Source organism: Protopterus annectens, chromosome 2.part2 (genome assembly GCF_019279795.1).
Source record: "Protopterus annectens isolate FY-2018-M chromosome 2.part2, PAN1.0, whole genome shotgun sequence".
Lineage (NCBI taxonomy): Eukaryota > Metazoa > Chordata > Ceratodontiformes > Protopteridae > Protopterus > Protopterus annectens.
Window position 1 is genome coordinate 1,021,520,979 of NC_056730.1, and position 15,874 is coordinate 1,021,536,852.

The 15,874-nt window shown below is 37.3% G+C and overlaps 1 protein-coding gene across 2 annotated transcripts in view; it reads left to right on the forward strand.

Annotated features, from left to right (window-relative positions):
- Window positions 1-6,214: 6,214 nt before the first annotated feature.
- The window catches only part of SPIN1 (spindlin 1), a 1,077,469-nt gene continuing 1,067,809 nt past the window's right edge, over window positions 6,215-15,874 (forward strand). The window contains exon 1 of one of the 2 annotated variants that reach the window (XM_044064286.1): window positions 6,215-6,487. The gene's annotated coding sequence lies outside the window, so the exon portion shown is untranslated. The remainder of the gene's footprint in view (window positions 6,488-15,874) is intronic. The other variant, XM_044064285.1, reaches the window with a different exon arrangement.

Below are 15,874 nucleotides of genomic sequence, written 5' to 3' on the forward strand. Positions count from 1 at the left end.
GGGAGGAAATTCTACAGAACCCTCAAATTACAGGCCTATTGACATATTATCCCCCTTATAGTGCCATGTTATCCAAGATACTGGAAAAATGTATACAGACACAAATACTAAACCACTTCTTACAGGCAAACCTAATTACACCCACACAGTATGGTTTCCGACCCTCGCACAGTACTACCACTGCCCTCCTATCTTTCACACACAACATTGCCAAAGCCAGAGATAATAATAAAATCATATCAGCTCTATTGCTCGACCCATCCTAAACATTTGATACAGCTTCCCATACCATCCTCCTAAACAAACTTTCTAACCTACAACTCTCTACCTCCACTACCTCCTGGTGTAACAGCTACCTCTAAACTAGATATCAGTCCGTCAGATGGCAAACATCCATCTCCCTTTTCCATCTAGTTAAGACCGGGGTTCCCCAGGGTTCTATCCTGGGCCACCTACTTTTTAATATAATTACAAATAACATCCATATCTCCTGCCCCCCACTCTACCTTAATACAGTATGCAGGTGATTCCACAATCATTAACACCTCCGACAATATACAAAATCTCCACACTGTCACTCAACAATCTCTGTACCTAGTAGAACAATGGCTAACTGAAAACAACCTGATTCTCAACCCTGTAAAGACCAAGTTTCTGCTTTTCCTTCAAAAAAAACTTCAATCCAGGTAAAGATATCGTCACCATCTCATCCTTACATAATACAATTATCACCACAGACTCAAACACCAAATTGCTTGGCATTACTATAGACGACCAATTAAAATTTGACCTACATATCTTAAACTGTTTCAAAAAGTCCAATCAAAAACTAGGTCTTCTATACTGCAACAACAAATATATATACCTAACAAATCTAGACATATACTGGCTCAAACATTTATTCTACCATCCCTGCTGTATGCTGCTCCCATACTTACTAACCTCCAAAATAATCTCTTAACCAAACTAGAAACCACCTATAACAAGACAGCCAGATTCACAGCCAGTAATAGCTACAAATCCCATCACTGTATATTCCTGAAAAGCTCAAGATGGCCTGAGCTCCAACACGTTTCAAATATCACAACTACAAATTGCCACAGCATCTTAAATAACTCCAACTCCTGCCCTGCCCTTACATCTATAATTACACCCAACACACCCAATCGTGACCTCAAAAGCACAGAACAAAACCTTCTGCAATTGACCAAGCCAAACAAAAATATTGGAAAAATAATTTACAGTCATTCAGTTGCATACTCATGGAACAAACTTTCCACTGTCCCCCACACCACTACCAAAAGTAGCAAATGCAAAAAACAACTAAAAATTAATTTCCACCATGCATGGAAATGTACTTGTCAGGAAATTACCTAATGAATTTTTCTTCTTCTCTCAATTAACATATCTGCCTGGTATCTACCTAAAATGTCTACATATATTACTCTTTCTGCAATTAGTACCTGTGCTATTACATGCATCTTTGTTGTACTACGTCATGATGTTTTTAATGTCTTTTTGTTTATTTTAGCATTGCTACATTCCTTGTAAATAACTTAATGCTAACCACATTTCTCAAACATATTGGTGCTGCATTCTCAAAATACTGTACTTTTGCCTTGTATATATTCATATTGTATATCTCTCTCTGTTTTGTACTGTTAAGTATCTTACAACTTGAATTGTTAGTTTTTTTTCTTAATTTTTAATTACTTTCCTAGAGCTTTTCTCCTCGGGTATCCTCTGAAAAAGGGCTCTCTGGGTCCAGTCAGACTAACCCAGTTAACAAATGTAAAAATAAATATGTATGTGTATGTATGTATACATATATATATATATATATATATATATATATATATATATATATATATATATGATTTAGATATATAGATACACACATGTATGTATATATCTATATATTATATAAATATATACATACGCACACACACACACATATATATATATATATATATATATATACACACACACACACACACACACACACACACACACACACACACACACACCTTTTTATCCACATGCATGCCAACCAAGAAACCACCATCTGGACTTGAGCCCATTCATTCCTCCATACTGGAAATCCCTGGCTTAGGGGAGGCATCAGGCATCTGTAGGGGACATCATCCAGGCATCTACGAGGGTGCTTTCCTACTGGCTATGCACAGACTGTTTGAATTTTGGACATTATATTCTGTAAACAGTGTTGGTGGAGGGTCTTATGAATTAAAGGGGACCATTAGGATTTTCAAGTTAACATTACTCTTCCTAGTTTGGTTTCTACAATATTTACATTCACTTATTTCAAAATGGAGGCATTGTTTTTTGGACTGATGATAGCAGATCCTGTGGTTATACAGAGCCACTAGCATTAGAAGAAAAATAGGGAAGAAAAGATTGGAGAAACCCTCTAAGCTGCAGCTAAGCACCTTAGACAAATAGCTTCAGTGTGTTTAAATATGATGACAGACTAAATGCACCTATTTCTTGTTCTTTTCTTGGTTGATTGTTTATCCAAACTGTTTTTCTAGTTATAAAATGACATAATATTTGTTAAATTGGATGCAATGGGGAAGCTTTCTTTCTTTGGTACTGGTATTTGACCACCCACTGCTCTCTATTTAATCCTTTCTGCTTTCTACCAACTGATTACTTAGTGGACTCCTACTCATGAGTGCAATAGGGACCTCATTCTCACAGGTTCATAGGCAAGTACTAGGCTAGCTGAAATTGTGGGCTATTTTAAACCTAGCCAGTTTCTCTTCTGGTGCTTGAATTAACCTATCCCATTTGGTATTAGATTGATATTTTCCAATAAAATATAGTCAACTTTTACCTCTTTCTCACCCTTAATCCATTTGATGTACATTGTCTATCACCAGTGATAACATTACGTTGTCACTGTTTTGGCTCTGACTGAAAATGTTTATCTGACTGGGGAGTGAAAAAGGTCTTGGTCTTGCATGGACAGTTTATGGGCTTAACTTAGTTAAGTTACAGTGGCTACCTCAGGACCTTTTTTTTGGCAGAAATCTCATACGTCTGTGTGTGTGTGTGTGTGTGTGTGTGTGTGTGTGTGTGTGTGTGTGTGTGTGTGTGTATTACCTAGGGTACTCTTCTTCCATCTTCAGCCAAAAGACATGTCATATACTACTGTGGACCCCCTCCTTGGGCACTGTAACACAGAGCCATGTAAAACCATAACAAACATGGGACTATTTCTTATTTGCCAGGCAAGGTGATGTGCCTGTTATCAAGGAGTCTCTGCAAGATTGGCATTCTGCACATCATTTTCCTGGCAAAGCCTTCAGATTTCAGAATTCTTCAGTACCTCAATTTTGAAGCCAGACTACTAATCATCTTACTGATATTTTTGAATGAATCCTTCTAGCAGGAGCATACTGTGGATATCTTCTTGTATACCATCCACAAACAGTTTGACATGGATCTCCGGATCTTGGTCTACCAAGATTATCTGTATACTGTTTAAACTTGGGCGGCTTTAACATTTAGACAGATGATAGATGTTCCAAATTTACCACAGTTTGTCCAGCTCATGGAGGGATTATGGTTTGTTCAGGAGGTTTCCTTGCATGGTTATTTCACTCCTTCCTTCATTCATTCAATTTATTATTGACAGAGTTGAAATGATTAAAGGCATGATTAAAAAACATAATGCAGACTAATGCATACTTTTAAGTGTTAGCAGACTAAAACAACAACAAAATATAATTAAAGAATACTGAACACACTGCAGACAAGAGTCATACATAATCTGAGTATTCACAGTAGAGTAAGGTGTATAGAAGAATGCCATAGGTCATTGATGGAGAAAATGGAATATGTTAATGTGTCAATGCACACTAGAAAGAATACACAGTGTTGGTGATCGATCATAAGGCTTAAATAAATGGAATTGGATCAAATTTCCTGATCCAACCACTGTCAGATCTGTTCCAATTTAAGGCTTCTCCATTGATTCACATACCAGATACTGAGCTGATCCAATAAAGGAATTCAACAGTGAGAGCAGCTTCTGCCAGAGTAAAGTGCTGAAGCTAATCTGGATTATCTTGTACTTGACTATAATCAGGCTTTTATTGGGGCTGGTGCCTCAGTGCAACTTGTCCCTATGTCCATTCCCTGCTGCCATTTCTTACCAATGATGGCACAATTATGACATTCAACTATTACAAAGGATGGGACACTGGACAGAGTACACATACAGGAGGATCAACAGATGGGAAGGAAGCATATGAATAGTGAAGATTGGTATACCAAGTAATGCTCAGTAGCAACCTCGACAACCATCATTCCATTTGCCTATTTCCATACAAAATAAGGCTCACCCACAAGAATATGGAATAGGAAATCTTACAGGAAAATGCAAACTGAAACTCTGTATAAATGCATATATAAATGGCTTCATATGGTTGAGCTATCCCCTCAGAAACTTCTGACATACTGCATGACCTCTTATTAAAACATAAAATAACAGAGGAGATATTCTGTCCCACTGTTCCCCTTGCCACCTCAAAACACTATACTAAGAATGGTGAAAAAAACAAGCATTCTCTTTATCCCCAAGACAGCACAACTTCAAAGTCAGTACACAAAGTTAACACCCCTTCAAAAGCAATTAATTTACACTGATGCTTGAACTGGGATATCATGTGTAAATGCTTTGGCTGTCATACCAATCATAAGGTTTTGACTGTCAATCAGAAAAGGCATGAGCAAATCTGCACAAAAATTAGTGTAGCATACAAAATTTTATTAGTGACATAAGGTTATTCTTCCTTCGGATACTCATTCTGAATGTATTAGGTACATGTCCTCAGACTTTTATTGTGTCTCCTCTCCACATATACATATATATTCAGTCTCCTGGTCTGATTATGCAAGCCTTGTGGCAATGTCAGAATGCTACCAGCACCTCTTGTGATCAAACTGGAAGAGAAAGAAAGATGCTTAGTCTTCTGAAATCTTTGAACTAAATATAAAATAATTCTTGCTCTCCTAAACATTTTATTATTTTGACAACTAAAGTGCGAAAATGCATAATTTTTCATTAATGCAGTTACTTGGAAAGATTTTGTAATCGTCTAACCAAAATAGTTGTTCATTGATTCTGTTGAGAACTCATACCTAGTTTATGATATGGGATCATACAGTGGTCCAAGAGCTGGAAGAAACACTAAAGGGGACAGGAATGATATGGCCAACAATTACTCATCTATCGTGGGCAATGGTATGATAGAAAATATCCCACCTAAAGGAGATCAGGGAAGATGTTTTACAAAGACTTAATGAACAACTCTTGCCAAGCAGATGGAATCAGCACAGACAGCCTGTTCCTTCCTAAGCCGTCTGTAGTGCTGTAGCCAGAGTCAGTGTATGTGTGAAAGAAAGCATGCATCAAAAGGGTACCATTGCAAGATACACACCGGGACCCCCTGAAGGTGGTTGGGGATATGGTTAACACCTAGTAAATAAACTCCAGTGGCTGATTGGAGTACAACTTTCTGTGGTCACCTCTTGCATATGAGGGACTGAATGGGCCAGTCGACTCAAGGGAGAGACGAAGGTAAATTACAGAGTAAATAATAGATAAAGTTTATGTTATAGTTTTTAAAGGTTTTTAATGTAAATCAACTGCATCTTATTGTCTTGTCCCTTATCCAACAGAGAAAAGTATTAAATTAACATTTTACGGTTTCAATATTCGGCTCACCTAACGTGCCATTTGTCTACCCCATCACTCACTTCAAGATCTTCAAGACTTCTCAAAAAAGATCAGTCAGAACTTCAGGGTACTATACCTCAGCTTTTCATAATTTCTCGATAGGACCCTCTTGTTACACCCAAATCTGTTGCTTGCTGATCCTTACTTCAGGTATCTTACTTCCAGCTCAGTCGCAAACATATTCATTCCCCTGTGATAGGTGAAATCCAACAACTGTCAACAAATTAGCATCCATCATCTTCATTTTCCTCAGAACATAAACAAATTTCAGTAACCCTTTTACCCAAAACACATGCCCTACAAAACAGTTTGACTGTATTAATCTGTTCACAACCCACAACTAATCACGTAAAGACAACCAGCTCATGAATAATTTTTACATATTCATTTACGTCAGTTCAGGGCGTTATCAGGTAGCGGGTATGGGCGGGGCTTGCTACTGCGCATATTCGTAAGGTACTGAAAGTACATTACGCCATTTTTCTCTATATTGATACTGGCGGTATTCTGTTTTGCTAGGGAGTAAGGAGCAGCGCCGAGACAACTATATGTTTTTATTATACTAATACAGAAAAACTGCAGTGGAAATGAGATGAGTTGATTTGAGGTTTTTTCCCCATGTGTAAGTGTGATTCACCAGAAATGTCGACAGGACCCCACCTCTAGATAATGCAAGCAAACCCTTGCAGCATTGTGATTGCAGATCAGCAAACTCTCCATATTGTGAGTAAGCTCTAGCAGCTGCGAGTCAGCCATTGGTGTAGTTTGTAGCCGATTACCAATGTGTTTTTGTTCTCAATGTACAGAAGGGTTTATTTCATATTTTATGTACAGTTTGAAGTAAGACAGTTGAGCAATAGTCGCAGTGTCTAACATGGTGTCACTGTTTGGATGTGCGAGACTTTGGCAAGCAGGGCTAAGATTAACCCTTTGTTCTTGTATTGGAACAATACAAGGCCGCATCCCCACGCAAAAATCTACCATTTTGTTTGAGACTGTAAACTTCCGTTTCTTGAACTGGGGCCTCTGTACTGGAACGGGTGGTGGTTCGTGTTTTTATTTTTGTGGAACAAAGTATGTTAGTTGTACTGCAGGATTGGTTTGGAATCGTGAATCTCATTTTAATTAAATCGTTGGCAGCCTGGCATTATTTATGGTAGTAATCTTCTTTTTATACATTTTGCAGCAGTGCATACATTGGTAACATTAATTGCATATATTTGTAATGCTGCATTTGTTTTTTTAAATGCTTTCTCCGAGTGTAACATATCGAAATGCCTTTTTTCTGCCTTCCAGCTTAAGTTAATCTTTAAGGGGAAGTGAGAACGATTTTTGTTTTCTAGAAGAAGAAAAAAAGGACCGTCGATTTAAAAACAAATGTGTTAAAGACCGCACACTACATAGTAGAACTGATACTGTGGGTTTATTGTGTTGACCTCATAAGACATTGACTTTATAGGGTTGCTTTTTTAGTTATTGTTTGGTGAACGCAGAACAAGTAGTGCATAATAGTGTTCGAGAGTAGATTGGTCGCTTGTTTGCAGATCTGACTTCTATTCTTGACTAGAGGCTGTTTGTGGTATTGCATGGATAATAAGTGCAGTGTAAATGGTGTTGTAAATCATTGGTGTAAGGTATAAGTATATTCAAGTAAATGGTGTAGTTTGTTGTAGTAAGTTTTGCAAGAGGAACTTGATCTGTGTAGCATTATGGCATAGCTGGGGCAGTTGTGGATTGGCTTCCATAACAAACTTAACACTCCTAAAGCCTTTGTAATGTTACTTGGTACACCCATGGTTCATACCATCGCTGTTTTTGGTCTTTGAGGCAACCCACTACATTACCCAACAAAGATACCCGTGTTTTCTTGTGGGAGATGCATCTAACACATTTCTTAAATTCTAACTTGTTGAGGCATCATTATAGTATTCGGGAGTTAAACTGGTTGCTAGGTAGTGTTAAAGCATTTCTTTTTGAACATGCTTTATTGTAAGTTTCCTTACAATGGTTGTCTGCTTTAACCACCACATACTCCCTGCACACTGCAGATTCTGTTTTTAGTTGCTCAGATCACCATTGTCGCAGACTGTAGGGGTTATTGCTCCCGCTTCTGGACCCCTTTCCATGAAGATTAGATTGTCAGAAAACATCATCTTCAAGATACGTCTATAGAAGTGTCATGCTGATGAGTGCAAATGCAACTGTTGAAGCATGATTTAACCACATCACATTGATCCATGGTGTTAGACCATTAGTTACTTTACTCTGTTTTGAAACTAGTTGAACAAGAATGACTTTACTTGTCTTTGTATTGTTTTTTTTTTCTATTGCTTCTAGACCATGATGTGTTAATAAAAATGTATTTGCTTTGTATGTACATTGTTTGTGTTGCCTTGTTTACTTGGTGTGTGGCTGAAATGGGGCCCTGGATATGCCCACTAACCCACTTAAATATAAGTGAATGTAGCAGGTAGAGTAAATAGGCAGTCAAAGTAGAATGCTTTGCAATCATTATAGCTTAGACTTCTGGGTTCACTGGGCTGTGCAGTACCCATTGATATGTTTACTATTTCAAGCTTGGTCAGTAACCAGAGGTTGGATTCAAGCACTCTACCTTTTTGTGAGGTAAAGATTTTAACTATTATGCCAACCCTGTGTGCATCAATGCACTTCTGTTCTGGAAGTGTACATCATGTATACAATATTTGGTAATTTTGATTGAAGGGTTAAGCCATAGAAGCTAAATATTTATGAAATATGCATTTCCCCTTTCTTTCCACTGCTGGCCTGAGGGGGAAGTTTCCTCAAATAGCAACAATTAAATCAAACGAAATGAATAAACATTACAATATTTTCTTTGCATTGTTTACGGGTGTACATAGCATATTTAATTTTGAGCATTGGGTTGTATTTTGTGTGTTAAAGCGTACTGTACTGCGGTGGTACAGAAAAATAGGTAGTGGGGGTGGTACTGTTGGATTCGGAGTTAAGTAGGTATGCCAGGTTTGAGACTTTGTGTTGGATGGGCATTGAATATTATGGGGTTTGAAGTGGTAGCTGTCTAGCCAACAGAGTTAGAAAACATTTTACCATAAGTGATTGGAGTAGCATTATGATTTGGATGAGGTGGGCTAATTGGTCAGAATTTTACCACGTAGGCAGTTCCATGCTGCTGTTTTTTTTTTTTTTTTTTTTCCCTAATTTGATTTCTGAGTTTTGCAGTATGGTAAAATATAGTCACTCTAGTGCTTGTAAAGATAGTCACTCTAGTGCTTGTTTTATTTGATGGTATTTTGGGTTGTCGTCATCCTTAGTGACTTATCAAAATTTTTATTGGGTATTTGTATCTGAAAGTGCATTACTACAACCTGAAAGTGAATTTGGCATACGTTGTAGTTCTAACCAGTTTAGCTTCTGTAATACTAGGTAGCAGTATATTTTTCTTCTTTGTTTTGCTGTAAATGTTCTGTTTTAACAATGTAGTTATGCCTGGGGTAAAAAAGGTCATGTAATAGAGTAGAAAAGCTTTTCTAGTTGCTGTCAGTGTTCTATTAAGTAAGTTTTGAGCTTGCATAACTTTTTACTATATGACACACAAACTATGAATGTCTGTGTGTGTCTCCAGCATTTTACTCTGGGTAGTATGTTTTTAGAGGGATATTGTACACTGTCACTTGTTTACACAATGATTGTAGTGGGTATGTAGTGAATTTTAGGCTCTAGCCTGAACACACGACTGTAGAATCACCTGTGTAGTGAACTTGTGGAGGCATTTTCAAATTTGTTGTACATGTTGTTAAAACGTTAAATACCAAACAATGCCATTACATGTTCCAAGATTTGTTAGGATGACTGGTTATCTCTTCATCCCACAGATTTTTTTTTTTCTGTTACTGAGGTAGCAGTGAAACAGCCTTTATAGTGTTGCTGTTCAAGTTCAGATGACTTCTAATTTAATTAGGAGTAGACTGTGTGAACCGTGTCAAAGGCTGTTGCTATCTCCAAGAATGTCTGTCATTAGATGACCTTGGTATTGATTTATTGTGTTAATGAAGCTTAACACAGTTTCTGTTCTGTGGCCTGAGTAGAAACCATGTTGCATAGAGTATGTTTTCATATTGGATGTCCAGTAATTGTGTACGGGGGGGGGGGGGGGTTCTTGGTAATTTGAGTTAAAAAAAAAAATGCTTATGTTTCTGAAGTGTTGTAGTTCTACTGAGGTACACTTTTTTCATGGTAGAATTTCGTATGATCTTTTCCACAAGGAAGGAATATCCTTTTGTTGTTTCTCTGTTGCCTTTGCTGCTGTGCATAGAGATTCACTAGTAGGTTGTTGGTAATGAATTAACTTTCTACAAATCAAAACTGTACAAGTTAAATAAGCTGTATGTTGATGGATTTATGGTGGTGTTGAATATAGGAACACCTTGTTTAGTTGTTTTAATTTTTTGCATGCTGCATTCTACCTTTATTTCATTTGAGAGAGGATTTGGCAGAGTCTTTCTCTGTGGGTAATTGGTTATCATAGTATCATAGGTTCATACTAAGCTAACTGCCCTTGTGAGCCATTTTAAGCTTAGCCAATTATCCCTTGTGAGACTCGAACCCTGCACCTTGTGTTTATAAGGCAAACACCTTAACTATTAGGCCACCTTCCCAACCCTAATATTAGAGTTTTTAGTATGTAGATTATATTGAGACATTTTTTTGTCCCATTCTTTTAATTTCACTTTTAGGGAGTTGTACTATTGGAAAGTTGACTGACTTCATCTGATGTTAACTGTGGGTTTAGTGAATTTGGGATGCTCAGTAATGGTTGAGTTACTTCCTATAGGGGACATGCTGTTTTAGATGGTTCCAGTTGTAGTGTGTTACTAGTGATAATAATAGAAATGCTTTGTGTGCTCTGATATGGATATGTAGAATGTTTAATATGTTTAAACAATGTGCAGTAGCAATGTGTAAAATACAGTGGCTTTATACTGTGTATTTGTTGTATATTATTTTTAGTTGTGTGAGAGTAACCCTGGAGGAATATTGGCTTTGAGTCTGGTGTAATAGCAGTGGGGATTTCCTTAACTTTCTCAGTCAGTTCACAAAGTGCATCCTGGCCCCGAGAGCATAAAGGGAATAGGCAGTGGTGCCCAGGATGTGGTCCTTCCATCTTGTACAACCAGATTTATCTAAATGCAGGCTGCCAACAGAGCAGTCTTTCCACAGGCCCCCTCTTCATCACTCTTTGAACCAGTGTCTTCCAGTTTTGGTAATTCACTTACACGAAAGGTTGGCACAATTCTCAAATTCCCACGGCCTTCTTTGTGGTATGGTAGTACCGCCAGCATACAGGAATGGCCAGGGACCTTCCTTACCTTGTACTTTTAAGGCAAACATGAAACCTTTTGCAGATGTTTCATAATTAAAGTGCGCAAGGAATACATTAAATTAGATAGAATATTTAAAGAACTAAAAACCTTGCCTAGACTAAATACCCAAGCAGTCAGTTCTGCTGATGCCAGCAGGTCAAGAGTTGTTATAAAGGGGGGAGCAGTGTGTTGGGAGACTTTGCCACTTCATTTGTTGCTGAGAAGAATCTAAATAGTATATATGTACGTAGTTGAAGGGTTATCACCCCACCCCCTCTCTGTCTCTCCCGAAGAGTCCTGATTTTGTCAATTCTGCCTGGGGGGTGGTGAACATAGCAAATGGCTTCATATTTCAATTCTAACTCATGTCACAGAAAGCTGTGACGCACATTTAAGGTATCTTAATGTCCTCTAAATAACCAGCTTATTTGGTTTTCTCTTATGTTTTAATTTGGTAATCAGGTGACTGCGTTTTTTGATGGCATAACCCTTGTTCTGCACAGTCATAACTTGGGAACCTCAAAAAGATGGATATCTAGCAGTTGACCACATTCTGAGTAGTGATTCACTCGAAGGCTGGATTTTCTGTAACTACAACAAGCAATGTCGGTTTTACCCACAGAAATCTTGATTTGCCATGCCCGAAAGATATGGTTTTGATGTGTTAATATGCTGCCATATAAAAAAATCAGTGGATAGCAATGCAAGAAAAGTGGGGGGAAATATAATGTGGGAAGGCATTTGTGCCAGGTTCAGTTGAATAAAAAGAAAAAATCTCAAACTCAAGTTCAGGAACAGATAATTTTGTAGGTTACTGCTGCAAGACACTGGAGTTGCAGAAGCAGTTTGTGTTTAATAGCTAGTGAGTTGTAGTGGTGGTAGCTTTGCTCATATGGGCTCCAAAATGGCAATCCTTAAGAAAGCCTGAAATTTTAAGTATTTTCTTTTTTGACTGGAGCTGTATAATTGCTGGGAATAGCTCAACACGGGCTCTGAGAAAAATTTATATGATGGGCAGGGAAAACGTATCCTGCTACAGAAGGTGTGCAAGGTTCCTGTGACTCACTGCTGCCATTGTATCTCAGTGGGATAGGAGGACATAAGAAAATGTCTAATGTGATAGCTATAAAGGGGATAGAGGTGGTAAAGCGATCATGCTGTTATGGCAGCCCTTGGGTAAATCAGTTTCATAAGAGGCAGACAGTGATGATGCGCTGAAGTAGATCAGAAAAAATAATTATTGAGTTTTAACGTGTGGTTTTCCTTTAATACTGTTTTAAGCAAGAAGTTCATCTTATTTCATTATCCCATATCTTGACAATGGGACTGGTGACTTTACATCTTGTGTTGCAGACGTCTTTGTTAAATATGCATTTGGGCTACTTCATTTCATGGCAGTGTTCTCTTTCAAGCTGTTTTCATTACAGAAATCCTGTACAGACTAATGTTTACGCAGGTTCTTTTTATGGTCTCTAGCAGTTGTCTGCTCCATATTTTTAATCTCTGTGATCATCTCTTACTTGATTTTGTCCTTGATTTTCCATTTTCTAGTTAGACACTCTCAACACTAAATGTAGCAATGCTGTCTTCTCTTTAGTACATAATTTTTTTATACTGTCTAAATAAAAATCTCTTCATACTGAGGTCAGATTCTTTCCCACTTAAATTGGCATATTGTTCTCAATTTCTGTCTGTACTGAAGCAAGTCTGTCATTGTTGAAATGTACGTTCCCAAAACCATCAGAATCTTTATACCCACATGTGTCTCTTTGTCTGTGGGAACATTTTTAAGCCTTGTAGGGGCTTTACAATGTTTATGCAAATATTTTCGTGCAAACTTTTTTAAATGATTTCAGTTTTGTTGCATGTGTAAGATTTGTGACACTCCCCTTCTTTGGTTATGATTAATATCTTTAGTCTGTCACTTTGATGTTTACCATTTTTAATACTGTTTTGTGTTCTCAACTGAGTATTGCTTTATATACTGTACTTGTTGCTCTGATATTTCTGGCCTAAATTATTAAAAAAAAGTACTATTTGTGGCTTAGCAGAATTGCTAGCCAACATCTCCTTTATCCTGATCGCTGTCAAGTCAATCCGATTTCAATAAGTTTAGCTTCTTTCCATTTTATTTCAATAAGTTTAGCTTCTTTCCATTTTATTACTTCATCTTTGTCATCTTTTTTCCAAGACTATTTTTTGTTCTCCAAATGCACATTTCCTCTGCATCTTGTGTATACTACAATGGATTGGTGGCGGTCTAAAATTTCATGTGTACAAGGTTTGTATAACACTGGTGTATTCCTTTAACAGGTCTGCCTAAATGCCCATGCTGGCTCTATTACCAACTTGTCAGGCACTATGCGTATTGTATTTCCATATGGGCATGTACTCGGTGCCCTGAATCTTGTATATTAAAGCTGTGCAACCTTCTAGTATGCCTCAAACCTAGAAGTTCCAAACTGCTCTGTTCGTTCTTTGTTTTAAATTGAGTTTCTTTGGGATAAAGAACAAGTTCATTAATTTGTTTTCTTCATCTTCCATGTCTTTTCTTGCTGGTAATGTGTATCATCCTGGTGTACATAAAGAACCAGTGGGATCAAAAATGTCTTGATCATTTGTATCTTTTTTTTTTTTTTTGTCAGTGTTCGTAAATTTCCATAATAGTCTTGCTGTACTTTTAAAATGTATTTTCATCTGCTTGTTTGATATGCCATGTGACGTCCAGTCAGTATCCCACCAAACTGCCACCAGTATGTGATGTCCACTTCTGCCCTGGGTCAGTAACTAAGGTCAGTAACTAAGGAACTTCACTCTGACTCCAGTGTGACACACTTGCAATATTTTAGTTTCCCCTAAGAGCACAGCAGGAACACTGTCTCTAACCTGGGACCGGGCTGTATACTTTTCACCCCTAATGTAACTCCATATTACACACTCCACAGCAGTGTATCCCAGTTTAAGACCTCTGATACATTTGTACTAAAATTGAATCTGACATATCCAAACACTTCTGGGAAAGTCTCTTAGATTTCCATCTTGTGTCCCTTCCACCAAATAATACAGTAATATGCTTCCGCCAGTCAGATTCTACAGTGCCCTTTCAAAGGGGTGTCCCAATTATTTTGATTTAGATATCAAAATTTAAATGGTAGTATATGACGTAAAGCAGCTAGGCTTTCGGAGTGGCCCGGGAATTATCAAAGCAGGTATAAGCACTTTCAAATCACTTAAGAATACACTAATTGACCAGCCGCAATATAAGATAATAAGCATAGTTAATAATGAGCAAAATGATTGATTTAAAACAGTAATTTCAATAAACAGAATTTAGTCACCAGGAAAATGAATTTAATACTGAAGGACAGAAATCATCAAACAATTGGAAAAACTCTGACTAGTTAGCTATAATTTCTTATTCAAGTAAAGAACACTCCTTGATCCAAACTTATAATACAACAGAGCAAAGGCAGGCTTACAGTTCTTGGTGAACCCTTTGCGTATCCAATGCTCAGTACAGTTGTGAACACAACTCAACTGAACTCTGCTGTCTTCAGTAGGCTGTTATAAACTAGGTTAACTATCTTAACTGTTTCACTTATGTTCATTTCACTCTTTTTTTTGAAAATCAGCAGATTCGTCCAAGCTTTTTCATTCTCTAGCAGTAAACCCTGACTATCTGAACGCGTTCTGATGGCATCGTCTGTAGATAAGCTGACTTTGATACAGTCTGCATTTATAATTTCCTGTACAAACATGCACAGTTAAACATGTAACAGAACACTGTTCAACCATTTTTAAAGATCCTGTACAAAGTATTAATCAACATGTAAGAACTTATTTACGGTGTCATAGCTTGTCATGCTGGCATGTAATACACATGTTAATTGAAAACTATGTACAATACCTCAGCCAGACATGCTAGCACAGATTGTCTATAATTTTTGTACCATGTCAACCAAATTCCCAAGTGTCTCATGACCCCACAGAAAGGGTGCACTGTATACCAACTTGTAATAACCTCTCTAATTTACTTTTATGTCCGGTTGTATTGAAATTATTTTGGTTTACCGTTGCTTGGTTCCTCTCTCAAGGCTAAAAGTTGTAGATAGCTGACCCCCACACTTCGTCCTGCCTTGAGGTCCTCTGTAGACTATTCATGTTTGTTGAAGTTCAATTTGTACATTTTCAGCTCACTATCTCAAATGCTTTTTCTTTTTATATATATAGACGTACAAACACCCTGTAACCAACAAGAACTCTGCAGATTGCGAGACTAAAAGTCTAAGTAACATGCTGTACCATCTGTGACATGCTCTAAATAGGCAAAGTCAACAGACTAAGAATGTATATCCAAACGCGAGTGATATGAGGGTCAAGGATATGAAGAATCCACTTGTGTGGCATGTATCAACCAGTGATAATTTTTCTTTTTATGTCTTTAGAAACAACTTGTGGATTACAGGCTAACAAACCACCAGGCCTGAACTCTTAAGATAACCTTCCGAAATCAGCACTGAAGAAACTACTTATTACACGAGAATTCTATGCCCTGTTACTGCTGATTGTTGTTGAAGTGCTAAACATTGTAATTTTTGTAACGTCATTACAATGTTTTTATTTTTGAACTTTACTCTCTCTATCTATATATATATATATATATATATATATATATATATATATATATATATATATATATATATATATAAATATGTTCTATTGGCAGCTCAGCCTGTTGTTGCCAAGT